The 14957-nt window shown below is 39.7% G+C and overlaps 1 protein-coding gene across 2 annotated transcripts in view; it reads right to left on the bottom strand.

The window, feature by feature from the left end:
* Positions 1-14957, bottom strand: part of CUL5 (cullin 5) — a 132783-nt gene that overhangs the window by 35121 nt on the left and 82705 nt on the right. The window lies entirely within an intron of this gene.

The raw sequence follows: 14957 nt of genomic DNA, 5'->3' as shown, positions 1-14957 counted from the left end.
ACGTCCTAAAGTAAGGATTAAGTATTGTAATACAAAACTAAAAATGGTAGGGAACAGATAGACAGTGGAAGAGAAAGCTAGAAAGTTAAGCTGGAACCAGATTATGAATGAAAATCTACAATTGGGATTTTATTCTATAGGTAGAAAAGGAAGAACCAATGTATTTTTTTTTTTTTTTGAGACAGAGTCTCACTTTGTAGCCCTTGGGTAGAGTGCCACGGTGTCACAGCTCACAGCAACTTCAAACTCTTGGGCTTAAGCAATTTTCTTACCTCAGCCTCCCAAGTAGCTGGGACTGCAGGCGCCTGCCACAACACCTGGCTATTTTTTGCTGCAACTGTCATTGTTGTTTAGCTGGCCTGGGCTGGGTTTGAACCTGACAGACTTGGTGTATGTGGCTGACGCCGTAACCACTGTGCTACAGGTGCCAAGCCAGAACCAATGAATTTTAAACAAATAATAAGTATAGTGAGATTTTCCTCCTGTCAAGTCCTTATTAAAGAACAGTGTAATGGCAGTAATGCCAGTGATATGAAATAAGTGGTAGGAAGACAGTAAAAGTAAGAAGGCAGGATCTAGTGCTCTTGGATGCTATTAGGAAAATCCCAAATGGGGTAGAAAATTTTCATACCTATTACCTATTACTCCTACTATAGGGATCAAATAAAATATACAGGGTGTGAGTATTGAAGCAAGATGCACTACGGCTCATAGTATATGTCTTCTGAAAAGCATGTCATCTATCTATAGTATATTAAGGGAGGGAATTAATTTCTCTACCTCAACCACTGAGTAGACTCATTCTATACTAGCTCTGAAATAGGTTCAATTGAAAATGCCTACATTAAGCAACAAAACCAGACTGAGGATAGGTAAATCTAGCTATCTGTTAACTAATAAGAGGGAAAAAGAAAAAGTGCAATGTAAATAAGCTCTAAACGTCTTCATTGAAAACTCTGACTTCAGGACAGACATGGTGGCTCACAACTGTAATCCTAGCACTCTGGGAAGCAGAAGCAAGAGGGTCCCTTAAGCTCAGGAGTTTAAGACCAGCCTGAGTAAGAGCAAGGCTCTGTCTCTACTAAAAATAGAAAAAAAATTAGCCCGGTGTTGTAGTGGGTGCCTGTAGTCCCAGCTACTTGGGAGGCTGAGGCAGGAGGATCCCTTGAACCCAGAAGGTTTCAGGTCGCTATGAGCTAGGCTGATGCCATGGCACTCTATCCTGGGCAACAGAGTAAGAATTCTGTCTCAAAATAACTAAAACAAACAAACAAAAAACTTCACTTGAACATTTATCTTGCTCAGTGGTAATCCAAATTTTGCAGATTACAAAAATCTAGACCAGTGTGTTTCAGATTGTACGTTGCAAGATCAGTTTTTTTTTGTTTTTTTTTTAAGACAGAGTCTCACTCTATCACCCAGTGGCATCATCATAGCTCACAGCAACCTCAAACTCCTGGGCTCAGGTGATCCTCATGCCTCAATCTCCCAAGTAGCTGAGACTTCAGGTGCCTGTGACAAAGCCTGACTAATTTTTTTCTATTTTTAGTAGAGACAAGCTCTCGCTCTTGCTAAAGCTGGTCTGAACTCCTGAGTCCAAGCAATCCACCCAGCTTGGCCTCCCAGAGAGCTAGGATTACAGGCGTGAGCCAGTTTACCTGATCCACAAGATAAGTTTTAATGGCTATGACCAACTTCATAAAAAATGACAAAGAATAAACCAAACATTAGAGTGTACTACATAACAATAAATATTATTCTAAAAACTTCATTTCAGCTATGTACAAAATAAACACAGTATATACTAACCCACAATATAAAATTTATTTCCTTTTTTTTGTAGAGTCTCACTTTATTGCTCTCAGTAGAGTGCTGTAACATCACAGCTCACAGCAACCTCAAACTCCTGGGCTCAAGCAATTCTCCTGCCTCTCCCTTCCAAGTAGCCGGGACTACAGGCGCCCACAACAATGTCAGGCTTTTTTTTTCTTTTTTTTTTTGGTTGCAGCCGTCATTGTTGTTTGGCGGGCCAGACTGGATTTGAACCCGCCAGCTCAGGTGTATGTGGCTGGCACCTTAGTTGCTTGAGCCACAGGCACCGAGCCTAAAATTTATTTCTTATTGTGAATTACAAAGAGAATTTAAAGGAGAGGCTTAAATAAAAGGTTGTAAAATTGGTTTCTAACTAGAAAGGTTAAACAAATTGTAACAACAGGTACCTTTTAGTAAGTACTTACTTTGTACCAGGTGTTATGCTAAATGCTTTACATAGATTGTCTCATTTAACCCACATGACAACCTTACAACGTATATATTTGCTTTATGAGGACATAGGCTGAGAGTGGCTAAATTAACTTGCAAACATTGCACAGTTAGTTCTTAAGGCCTTGAAGTTATAATTTGAGGCTAGGTACGTAACTCCATAGTCTCTAACTTTTCTTACTACACTAGCACAGCCTGTATACTTACTTATCTTATGCTCAGAGTTAAATATTTTAAATAATAGAGAAACATGGTTCATATCCTCAATGATCTTACAATCCAGTTATAGATTATATACTTAAAATATGCTTGATATGTACAGAGGTATATGAAAAGAGGTTCAACTTCACTAATAAAGCAATAGAAATAAATGTATCATCACTACACTATAAACTTCACAAGGACAGAGACTGTGCTCTTTCCACAGCTACGCAGTCACGGCCTCACATATAGCTGGTTAGTGATAGGTAACACAAAAAAGCAGTCTATGATCAGCTACTAAATCCAGTGGTAGAAACTAGATGAAGTACTTTGGGAATTCAAATAAGAGGAAATTGATGAAAGTTAGAGAATCTGAGCTACTTTATTACAAGACGGGTTATATAAGGATCCTTATTGAGGCAAAAAAGTAAAACATGACTAAAATGAATCCAAGAAAAAAATGAACAGAATGAGTTTTATAGACCAGAAAATACTCCTTTAGGGGGCACACAGTGTTTCTTGCTAGTCAGTGTTAAGTTAGAAAAGCAAAGTAGATAGCCGGGCGTTGTGGCGGGCGCCTGTAGTCCCAGCTACTCGGGAGGCTGAGGCAGGAGAATGGCTTAAGCCCAGGAGTTGGAGGTTGCTGTGAGCTGTGTGAGGCCACAGCACTCTACTGGGGGCCATAGAGTGAGACTCTATCTCTGCAGAAAAAAAAAAAAATAGAAAAGCAAAGTAGGGCCAAATTATGAAGGGTCGTGAAAATCAGGGCTATGAAATAATGATAATCTGATTTTTGAATAAAGAAGTAAAACAACACTGAAAGTGATGTTTCTGAAATATTAGTTTGAACTCACAAAAGAAGAAATACAAATGATGAATGATTAGAATAAAGATGCAGGCTAGCTTAGGTAACACAGGGAGATCTTATATCTAAACATGATTTAAAAAAAATATGTCCAGCCTCATTAATGAGTTTTAAATGTACATACAATATTTTTAAATCTATGATACCTGGAGACTGGCAAAAATTAATAGGCTGACAAAACCCAAGTCAATAAAAGTATGGATAAACAGTTACATTGCCGATAGGAATTACTCATTTCTGAAAGCCAGTTTGGTGTTCAGTATGTAGCAATTTATAAAAAGTTGACACCCTGGGGGTGGCACCTGGGGGGCAAAAGGGTAGGGTGCCGGCCGCATAGGCGGGAGATGGCAGGCAAACCCAGCCCCAGCCAAAAAAAAAAAAAAAAATTCACACCCTTCTAGGCCAGGTGTGGTGGCTCATGACTGTAATCCTAGCACTCTGAGAGGTCAAGGCGAGTGGACTGCTTGAGCTCACAAGTTCAAGACCAGCCTGAGCAAGAGTAAGACCCTCATCTCTAAAAAAATAGCCAGGTATTATGGTGGGCACCTGTGGTCCCAGCTACTCAGGAGGCTGAGGCAAGAAGTTTGTTTCAGCCCAAGAGTGTGAGGTTGCTGTGAGCTATGACACCACAGCGCCCTACTGGGGGCAAGGAAGTGAGTCTCTTAACAAAAGAAAAAAAGTTCATTACCAGGAGCATTCCATTCCAAGAAAAAGCCAAGTGTGAGAAAAGACAATAGCATACAAGGACATACAGGAAGCACTACTTATAAGCAATAAAGTACAAACAAAGAAAGCAGTCAGAGGACTGGTTATGAATATTACTGAATATATATATGTGTGTGTTTGCTATAGTGTCATAGATGTGTTTAAAAAGTACAATTTCATAAATTTCTTTTAAAATGCTAGAACACAAGGAAGGGAAGGAGAAAGAGAAGGAAAACAGGGAGGGAAGGAGGAAGGAAGGAAAACAAAAGAAGCAAAAAATGAAGGCCAAGAAAGGAGGAAAAAAAGAAAGAAAAGGGCTGGACTCCTGTAGCTCAATGGTTAGGGCGTTGGCCACATGTGGGGGTGGGGGGGCAGGCTTGTGGGTTCGAACCTAGCCCGGGCCTGCTAAACAAAAATAAAAAACAGTTGAGCGTTGTGGCAGGCGCCTATAGTCCTAGCTACTAGGGAGTCTGAGGTAAGAGAATCACTTGGGCCCAAGAGCTTGAGGTTGCTGTGAGCTATGACACTACAACACTCTATAGAGGGCAACAAAGTGAGACTCTGTCTCGATAAAAAAGAAAAAAAGTAAGAGAAAAAGGAAAAAAAAAACAAACGAGTACTGCAAAATGATGATTGTTGAATTTGGAGGCTGGTTAGGAGGGTTCATGATACCATAATATTTTCTCTGGTTGTGTAACTATTTGAAAACCTTAATAATAAAGGTTTTAAAAAATGACAAAGAGAATAATTATGGTATAGATGCCTGTGTATTGAAAAATCCTTCAGAAAACCACATTGCCTAGGCAAAAAAAAGGAAAGGGAGATTGCTAGAATTCTCTCCTTGTTTCAAGTGAGTTTTGTCCTAATAAGAGGGTCAGTCCTTGAGGACAGAAACCATGTTATTTTTCTTTTGTATTTCTTCCCCATCGTTTACCAAAGTACTACATACATAGTTGATTCTAAGTATATACCTGCTATTTGAAAATACGTCTTGAATAGAAAGGACAGTGATAAACCATCTCTCTCACCTTGTACTCCCTGTCTCCTTTTGCTAGCTTCCGTGAAGAAAAAACCTTTTTGCCATATGCCATCAACTCCTGCATTTGTTTGCCTGAGATGAGCACAACTTCTAAATCCATAGCAATCTCTCCCCAGACGTCTGCAAGGTGAAACACTTTAACTATCAATGTGCTTGATGTTTTACCCTCCTCTACAGCAAGACTATCAACTCTTCAAGACAATGCTTGCCATAAAACACAGCAGGCACTCAGTAAGTGTTTGTTGAATGAATGAATTCAGAAGTCTGTGAAGATGAAGGGGGAGACAGGCAGGCTAAGGGATGTGGCAGATTCTTATTTTACTGGCATTCACTTTGCACAATTAATTCTACTGCACTGAAATTTAGTAAAAGCAACAAGAATAGTTCAGATTTTCATTAGCCATATAACTCTGTAAAAGTAATAATTTTCTTTGCCTCAACTATGGGAGTTGAATTAAAAATTATCCTACGGTTTTTCCACTTACGATTATACTTCATCATTATCAGGACCTTAACCATATCTGTATCTGTAATATATTCAAGAATTTATTCAATGTGTGGTAAGTTCTCCTCAAAACTACTTTTCTACCATTACAACTAGTGGCACATGCTTCATTTTAAAACCAATTAAATGAGTAACTCTTTATAGAGAGCAATGAAGAGTCTGGACACACCTCGACTTTTTGAATACCATTCTTCACATACAAAATACTGAGGTACTTATTTTAATATTAATAATTCATAACTTCTGATCTAGTTGCTTGTTCAGTATTTTTAATCAGTTTTGCACATATGATAAGTTTCTATTTTTCGTAGAACTGATAAGCAATATTCTCCAAACCAGAGCCCCAATAGTAAAGCTACTGTGCCAGGGACAGTGCTTAAATGTTATCATACTTCATTTAATTCTGACAACACATATGGGCATTATTCCATCTTACAGTGCCAAAGTATAGTACCTGCTAAAACAATAGTGGAAATAAAATCCCTATCTATTTTTTTTTTTTTGAGACAGAGTCTCACTTTGTTGCCCTTGGTAGAGTGCTGTGGCATCATAGCTCACAGCAACCTCTAACTTTTGGGCTCAAGTGATCTTCTTGCCTCAGTTTTTCATTTTTAGTAGAGACAGAATCTCACTCTTGCTCAGGCTGGTTTTGAACTCGTGAGCTCAAGCAATCCACCCGCCTTGGGATCGCAGAGTGCTAGGATTACAGGTATGAGCCATAATGCTCGGCCTAAAATCTACATCTAAGTCTAACACACGTTGTGCCCCTAACAACTAAAATACACTGCTTCCCTATTAGTATCCTGCTCAAAGATCAAGATTTACACCACCCATTCACTCTTCCATTACTCTGTTGTATAAACAATCTACTTTGTTTAGTGTCACCCTGAGGAAAGGGATCAGGTCTATTTTATTATCCCCAACTAGTAAAAAGCCTAACACACTCTGGGTATGTAATAAATTCTAATTGAATGCTCTCAGGAAATACCAAAGCATGGAGAACTATCACCTAAACACTAAGAGCTACAGACAAATTTTAATCAGTTAGGCTTCATTTTTTTCCCCTCTTTCCTTACGGTTGTGCCATTTTTGCTGTCAGTATGCCTGTTCCACAGCATAACTCTGCAGCTGCTCCCCTTGCTTTACTGATAACACTGCTGCTCAACTGCTATGGGACTGCTGAATACAATCAAGCTTATTAGAACGTCTGTAAAACGGGATCAGAGTAGGTCCTAATGGCTCTCTTATAAGTAAATGAGTAAAAGCAGGACATCAGACATCTATATGCAATACTTAGCTGCTCTGAACCTTGAACTAATTTACTTTTTAGATTCTCCACTGAACTGCAAATAGCTAAAATTACTAAAAGGGTTGTCCTCTGGATAAGTCAAGTATTATCTTATTATACGTATTATAAACACATATACACTGCTACTCAAGCATGCTGACATGTTTCTTTTTTTTTTGAGACACAGCCTCAAGCTGTTGCCCTGGGTAAAGTGCTGTGGCATCACAGCTCACAGAAACCTCTGACTCCTGGGCTTAAGCGATTCTCTTGTCTCAGCTTCCCAAGTAGCTAGGACTACAGGTGTCTGCCACAATGCCCGGCTATTTTTTTTTTTTTGGTTGTAGCTGCCATTGTTGTTGGCAGGCCCGAGCTGAATTCGAACCCGTCAGATCTGGTGTATGTGGCTGGTGCTTTAGCCACTTGAGCTACAGGTGCTGAGCCTGAAACACGTTTCAAGACACACACCACACACAGCAACTGATCCAAGCTTGGGCACTTGACTCAACTTGGGTTCTAACTAGGCTAACTAAAACCAGGGAGGGAAGACTGTTAGTCCCTCTCAGGTCACAAACTGAAAAAATAGGCTGGCAGCTTTCATGGTCTCAACGTCAACAAAAAGCCTATCAGTTTTAAGAGATAGTAAAGCAGATCAGCAGAAAAAATACACACCTACAAAGCCTTGGCAGAGTTCCAAATTTCTGAATCCAGATTTCCTCCTTTTACCCTAGTGCTGTCCATGGTGGATTTTATACAAACCAGCAGATCCACCTTTTTTGTTTGAGATGGGTTCCTGTCCCTTGCAACCAAGAGTGCTAATTACATACATATATGTACAATACACATACCCAAATCATTTACCAAACAATTCGTCTCCTTTTTATGTACTCTAAAGTGTGTGTGTGTGTTTTTTTTTTTTTAAGACAGAGTCTCACTATGTCACCCTCGGTAGAGTGCCATAGCATCACAGCTCATAGCAACCTCCAACTCCTGGGCTTAAGCGATTCTCTTGCCTCAGCCTCCCAAGTAGCTGGGATTATAAGTGCTTGCCACAATGCCTGGCTATTTTTTGTTGCAGTTGTCATTGTTTAGCAGGTCCAGGCTGGGCTCAAACCTGCCAGCCTTGGTGTATGTGGCAGGTCCCTACTCACTGAGCTACGGGCACCAAGCTGATATTTAAAGTGTTTAACAGTATCCTTACAAAATCAGGATCTAGAATAAGACTTAATTAAATTGAAGCCCAGCTTCACTATTTCCTAGTTGTTGATTCAAGGAAACTGCCTGCACATTTCTGAATTTGTTTCCTCATTTGTAAAATAGGAATAACAACACCTACGTACAGGTTGTACCTCTCAAACACATCCTGAGTTCACCCACTTAATACCCATTGCCACTGCCACCATCATGTCTTACCTAGATTATTAGTCCCAATACCACACTGCAGCCCAAATGCTATTTTGTGATATGAAAATCAGATTGGTTCCTTGCTTAAAACTCTTCAATACCTTCCCACTGCATTAAGCTCCTGCTTTCTCATCTATCCTTATTTTGCATCACTCACTTCCTCCATTCACTATGCTCTGGCCACACTAACCTTTCTCTGTTCCTAAAATATATGAAGCTCATCCCTGCTTCAAACCCTTTACAATCAATCACTCTTCACCCACTGCCTTAATTGCTTTTATCTCAGACCTTCATAAGGCTAATTCTCCATTGTTCAGGTCTTAACTCCAATATTACTCCCTCAAAGAGACCTTCTCTGTCTACATTCCACAAAATAAATACAGCAGCAGCAGCAGCATTATCATCACCACCCACCACCACTTCACTTCTCAGAATTACTCTTATTTTATAAAGAATCACTTTTCATCTGTTTATTTGTGTGCCTTTTTCTGTTTACCTCCATGAGAACCTTAGTTCTACAAGAACAAAGATCTTGCTATGCTCATATTATATCCCCTCTGCTTCATGGTGGGGACATTTTCTGAGTGATGTGATACATACAGGACACAATGGTTTAATGAAGAACTAGAGTACTATAATTTCTAGCTATAGAATCCTACCCTCTAATACATCAAAGGCATATTCATCAAAAAAGGTGAAAAAAGACCAAAACCTAAGAAATCTTAACATAATTTTTATCTACCTCCTCATGGAATATCATACTTGAAGTAATGCAGTTCAGTAAAAAAAGCAATAGTTTGAATCAAACCTGTAACTCAGCAGTTCTCAACCTGTGGGTCGTGACTCCTTTGGGGGTCAAATGACCCTTTCACAGGAGTCGCCTAAGACCATCCTGCATATCAGATATTTACATTACGATTCATAACAGTAGCAAAATTACAGTTACGAAGTAGCAACGGAAATAATTTTACAGTTGGGGGTCACCAGAACATGAGGAACTGTATTAAAGGGTCACAGCATTAGGAAGGTTGAGAACCACTGCTGTAACTCATTGTTACACATGCCATTCAGAAGACAATAACTTTTCATTATTTTTCAAAAAGTACTGCAAATGTAGGCTAATTATTATTATACAAACTCTATTCCTAATTCTTATTCTTCTAAAATTGGCGAGTATCCCCAAATCAGTCCCCATCTGACTCTACTCAAATTCTCCCCAAAACCCAGGCTCACATCTTTAAATCACCCTCCCACCCTATTCATTCTGTCTTCAAGAAGCCTCTTATACCTTCCTTCCTTCTCATTCCTTTGTCATCATGTACCGGTCAAAACCCTGTCACAGCATTCAGGACAGCCAAAACCAAGTCTCTTTTCTCTTCAAACCCTGCCATTTGCTCCATGATGGATGAATCTTTTAAAAATGCACCTTCGATGCCCTAGTCATAAACCTTTAAAGACTCTTCATCACCAGATCACTGGTTCTCAACCCTATCAGACTCAATACTCACTTTTATAGCAAATCCTGAATGAAGTTACTTACATTATCATTTCAGAAACATCCATATAATTCTCTAATTATTAAACACACAGTAGAAATAAAAGGAAAAGTACTTTATAGTAAGTCAACATGTATTTCAACCTGTAAAAGACTGGCTACACTAAGTTAAAAGAGATAACACAGTCAGGTACACATCCCTATATGTAACACCAGCAGGAATGTGCAAACTACAAATGCAGCTCAGTGTGAATTCACTGTGACCCAATACGATTACAGTATCACCCTAGGTGACCTAAGTTTCTAATAATGAAAAAATTTTAAGAGCCCAAACAAGGTACTGTCTTTCCTCAATGGATACAATAACACTATTCCTGGGAAATGTTTCATACATTCGTATCATCCAATTTTTTTTTGGTTTATAAGTAAATTTTAAGTTCTAGTTTTAAAAAACTATAAATAATATTTCACTTTATAGGTGGCCGGTGGGCCAGGCTAAAATGATCTTGGATTTGAGATAATTCTTATTTACATGGGACAATTTGTGCACTATATGACATCTCATGCCTGGTCTTTCCGCCATCTTTCCGTGCCACCATAATGGTGAGCAAGAGTGTCCTGGTTGATGCTTTTAAGAGCATCAACACTGCCTAAAAGAGAAGCAAAAGCCAGGTTCTCATAAGGGTGTGCTCCAAAGTCATTGTCTGGTTTCCAAGATGATGATGAAGCATCTTTACATTGGCAAATTTGAAATCACAACAGAATAGGCTGAGGCAAGAGAATCGCGTAAGCCCAAGAGTTAGAGGTTGCTGTGAGCCGTGTGACGCCACGGCACTCTACCCGAGGGCGGTACAGTGAGACTCTGTCTCTACAAAAAAAAAAAAAAAAAAAAAAAAAAGAAAAGAAAAGTGTTGTGGGCGGCGCCTGTGGCTCAGCGGGTAGGGCGCCGGTCCCATATGCCAGAGGTGGCGGGTTCAAACCCAGCCCCGGCCAAAAAAAAAGAAAATGTAAAAAAAAAAAAAAAAGAAAAGTGTTGTGAACCTCACAGGCAGCTTAAACAAGTGTGGAGTGATCAGCGCCAGGTTTGATGAGCAACTCAAAGATCTAGAAAAATGGCAGAACAATCTGCTCCATCTTGCCCGTCTGGTTTCACTGTACTGACGACTTCAGCTGGCATCATGGACCATGAAGAAGCAAGAAGAAAACACACAGGAGGGAAAATCCCGGGATTCTCTTTCTAGGGATGTAATACATACTGAAAAATAAAATGCCTGAATGGACCAAAAAACGAAAAGACATCTCATTCGTGGATTCCTAGCCACTAAATGTCTAATCATTATAACAAACAAAAAGTGCTTCTCCAAATTCCTATAATGATCCCTGGAGATAGATAACTACACTCACTGAAAAGCTCTGGCTTAGAGATTCCAACTCAAAAGTATTAACCTAGGATTTAAATGTCATTCACAATGAGACAGAAATCTACTTCTTGCATTTTCAGACTAATTTCCATAACTTTCCAATACATAGTCTAGGCTTTATAAAGAGAAAAATGGTTTATTTACCCACCTTTTGCTTATTGGCATGTTACTAGCTTTCCATGAATTTATTTCTGCTATACTAACTAAAAGCATATTCAAATAAAAGTTGAGTAAATCTATCAAATGATCCTAAAAATATTATCTTGATTACATAATAAACTAAACATGTAAACATTTTATATAATAAAAACTGTGTGAGAAAAATCTTTTATTGATATGTCAGAGCTGGGCACAATGGTTCACGCCTGTAATCCTAGCACTTTGTGAGGCCAAGGTGGGTGGATTGCCTAAACTCATGGGTTTGAGACCAGTCTGAGCAAGAGCAAGATCCCCGTCTCTAAAAATAGACGGGTGCTGTGGCGGGGGCCTGTAGTCCTAGCTACTTGGGAGGCTAAGGCAAGAGAATTGCTGGAGCCCAGAGTTTGAGGTTGCTATGAGCTATGACACCACGGCACTCTACCAAAGGCACGAACTGAGACTCTGTCTCAAAATAAAAAGAAAAGGCTTGGCACCTGTGGCTCAAGCAGCTAAGGCACCAGCCACATACATCCGAGCTGGAGGGTTCAAATCCAGCCTGGGCCCGCCAAACAACAATGCTGGCTGCAACCAAAAAACAGCCGGGCATTGTGGCAGGCGCCTGTAGTCCTAGCTACTTAGGAGGCGGAGGCAAGAGAATCACTTGAGCCTAGGAGTTGGAGGTTGCAGTGAGCTGTGATGCCATGGCACTCTACTCAGGGCAACAGCTTGAGGCTCTGTCTCCAACAACAAAAAAAAAAGTATGTCAAAATACCTTTGGGGTATAAATATTTATCCATTAAAAACAGGACTTCATGTTCAATCCTATCTGAGATTGTCTAATCTTTTCTGGTTTAATGTTAGAGACTCTGTTCGTGTGATGTAATGCATTAGTTTAATGGAGAAAAACACCATATGATCATTTTCATTGATGTCTCCCAAATTTTTTTTTTTCTTTTTTTAAATAGAGACAGAGTCTCACTTTATGGCCCTCGGTAGAGTGCCGTGGCCTCACACAGCTCACAGCAACCTCCAACTCCTGGGCTTAAGCGATTCTCTTGCCTCAGCCTCCCGAGTAGCTGGGACTACAGGCGCTCGCCACAACGCCCGGCTATTTTTTGGTTGCAGTTTGGCCGGGGCCGGGTTTGAACCCATCACCCTCAGTATATGGGGCCGGCGCCCTACCGACTGAGCCACAGGCGCCGCCCTGATGTCTCTCAAATTTAAAAAAACACATTCTTCATAATAAAGTAGAACCTCCATTGCTGACCACCTCCCTACATTGACTACTTCCTCAAGTTGACCTAATTTTTGTACCCAAACATGTGCCCCATGTACGTCTCAGTACAGCAGGCCTAGTTCCTTATGCTGACCACCTCCATATATTGGCAGTTTGTTACTGTCCCTTGGGTGGTCAACTTATAGAGGTTCTACTGCCTTATTTTTCAACTTCTTAATTTTGATTAATGATTAGGGAAAAGTTGCAAAAATAACACCCCATTTCTCCCAACATTAACATCTTAATGTAATTATAGTACAACTATCAAAACCAGGAAAACAGTATTGGTACAATTCAATTAATTAACTATAGACTTTACTCAAAATTCACTAGTTTTTTCACTAATGTCCTTCTCCTATTCCAGGATCCTACTCAAAAGCCCACACTGCACTTAATCATTACTTCCAGTCTTTTCCAACCTGCAACAGTTCCTTCAACCTTTTTTCAGTCTGTTATGATCTTGATACTTTTAACAAATACTTGTCAGTTATTCTGTAGATACTCCTTCTATCTGGGACTGTCCAATCTTTTCTCAAGATTAGAGAAAGATTATGCATTCTTGCAAGAACACAGAAATGATATTGTATTATTTTCAATTCATCAACATGAGGGACACATATGTCAGTAAGTCTATACTGTTTATGTTAATCCTGATTACTTGTTTAAGATGGTGTCATCTGGGTTTCTATATGTAACATTACTATTTCCCCTCTAGTAAGTATCTCACTTACAAAGATAAGTAAGGGAAGACTTTGAAACTATAAATATTCTATTATATTTCAAACTTTTGGCCATTAATTTTAGTATCCACTAGTGGAGGAATATCTTCAACAATTATTACTGTATATTGCCTAACAGTGATTATCTATTTTCCCTTTAGAGTTACGCATGTATAAGGTAGAATTCTCTAAGAATAAATTATCATGTTTTCAAAAACCATTACTAGGTATATTTTTGTGTGAACTGTTTGCATCTTTGCCCCATTATTTCTCTCAGGCTTTTATCCTTTGTTCTTGATTTTTTATTTTTTTATTTTTTTGAGACAGAGTTTCACTTTATCACTCTCGGTAGAGTGCCGTGGCATCAGAGCTCACAGCAACCTCCAACTGCTGGGCTTAGGCGATCATCTTGCCTCAGCCTCCTGAGTAGCTGGGAGTACAGGTGCCCGCCACAATGCCCAGCTATATTTTTGTTGCAGTTTGGCCGGGGCTGGGTTTGAACCCACCACCCTCAGTATATGGGGCTGGCGCCCGACTAACTGAACCACAGGCACTGCCCTTGTTCTTGATTTTTAAAAATTCTTTATATACTTAGTAAAGCATCACAAGAATGGAGAAGCATGAATCCTATGTACTCAATTTTGATATGAGGACAATTAATGACAATTAAGGTTATGGTGGGGGGAAGCAGAAAGAGGAATGGGGGGGGCCTTGGTGTGTGTCACACTTTATGGGGGCAAGACATGATTGCAAGAGGGACTTTACCGAACAATTGCAATCAGTGTAACCTGGCTTATTGTACCCTCAATGAATCCCCAACAATAACAAAAAAAAAAAAAAAAAAGGGAATTATCCTTCAGAGAAAATAATGCACAGAGCTCCAAATTCTCTCTACAATTTCTTACCCACAATTATGCAATTCAACCAGAACTTGGGAGGGCCAAGTGCATGGATTGCCTGAGCTAACAAGTTTGAGACTAGCTTGAGCCAGAGTAAGACCCCATCTCTAAAAATAGCCAGGCATTGTGGCGGACGCCTGTAGTCCCAGCTACTTGGGAGGCTTAAGCAAGAGAATTGAGTTTGAGGTTGCAGTGAGCTGTGAGCTGCGAAGCCACAGCACTCTTACTGAGGGTGACAAAGTGAGAGTCTGTCTCAAAAAAAAAGAGAAAGACTAAAGCATATAGATTTCTAATATAAGTTTTGTTAAAATAATAATTGAGTACCTTCTTAACATAGTAAAATGTGGACTGTACATTATGCCAAAACCAACATTATGTTTGGTCTTCAAACTTTTTAAACAGGGGGCCAGTTCGCTGTCCCTCAGACATTGGAGGGCAGGACTACAGTTTAAAAAAAAAACTATGAACAAATTCCTATGCACACTGCACATATCTTATTTTGAAGTAAAAAAACAAAATGGGAACAAATACAGTCACACTACTGCATGTGGCCCGTGGACCGTAGTTTGAGGACCCCTGAAGAAGCATTCTCATTAAAGAAAGGAAGAAGACAAGGATCCTCAGTATTTTTTTTTTTTTTTTAAGAGACAGAGTCTCAATTTGACACCCTCAGTAGAATGCAGTGGCATCACAGCTCACGGCAACCTCCAGCTCCTGGTCTTAGGCAATTCTCTTGCCTCAGC

Source organism: Nycticebus coucang, chromosome 6 (genome assembly GCF_027406575.1).
Source record: "Nycticebus coucang isolate mNycCou1 chromosome 6, mNycCou1.pri, whole genome shotgun sequence".
Taxonomy (NCBI): domain Eukaryota; kingdom Metazoa; phylum Chordata; class Mammalia; order Primates; family Lorisidae; genus Nycticebus; species Nycticebus coucang.
Note: the sequence above shows the minus strand (reverse complement) of the source record. Positions and strands in the feature narration are given on the sequence as shown.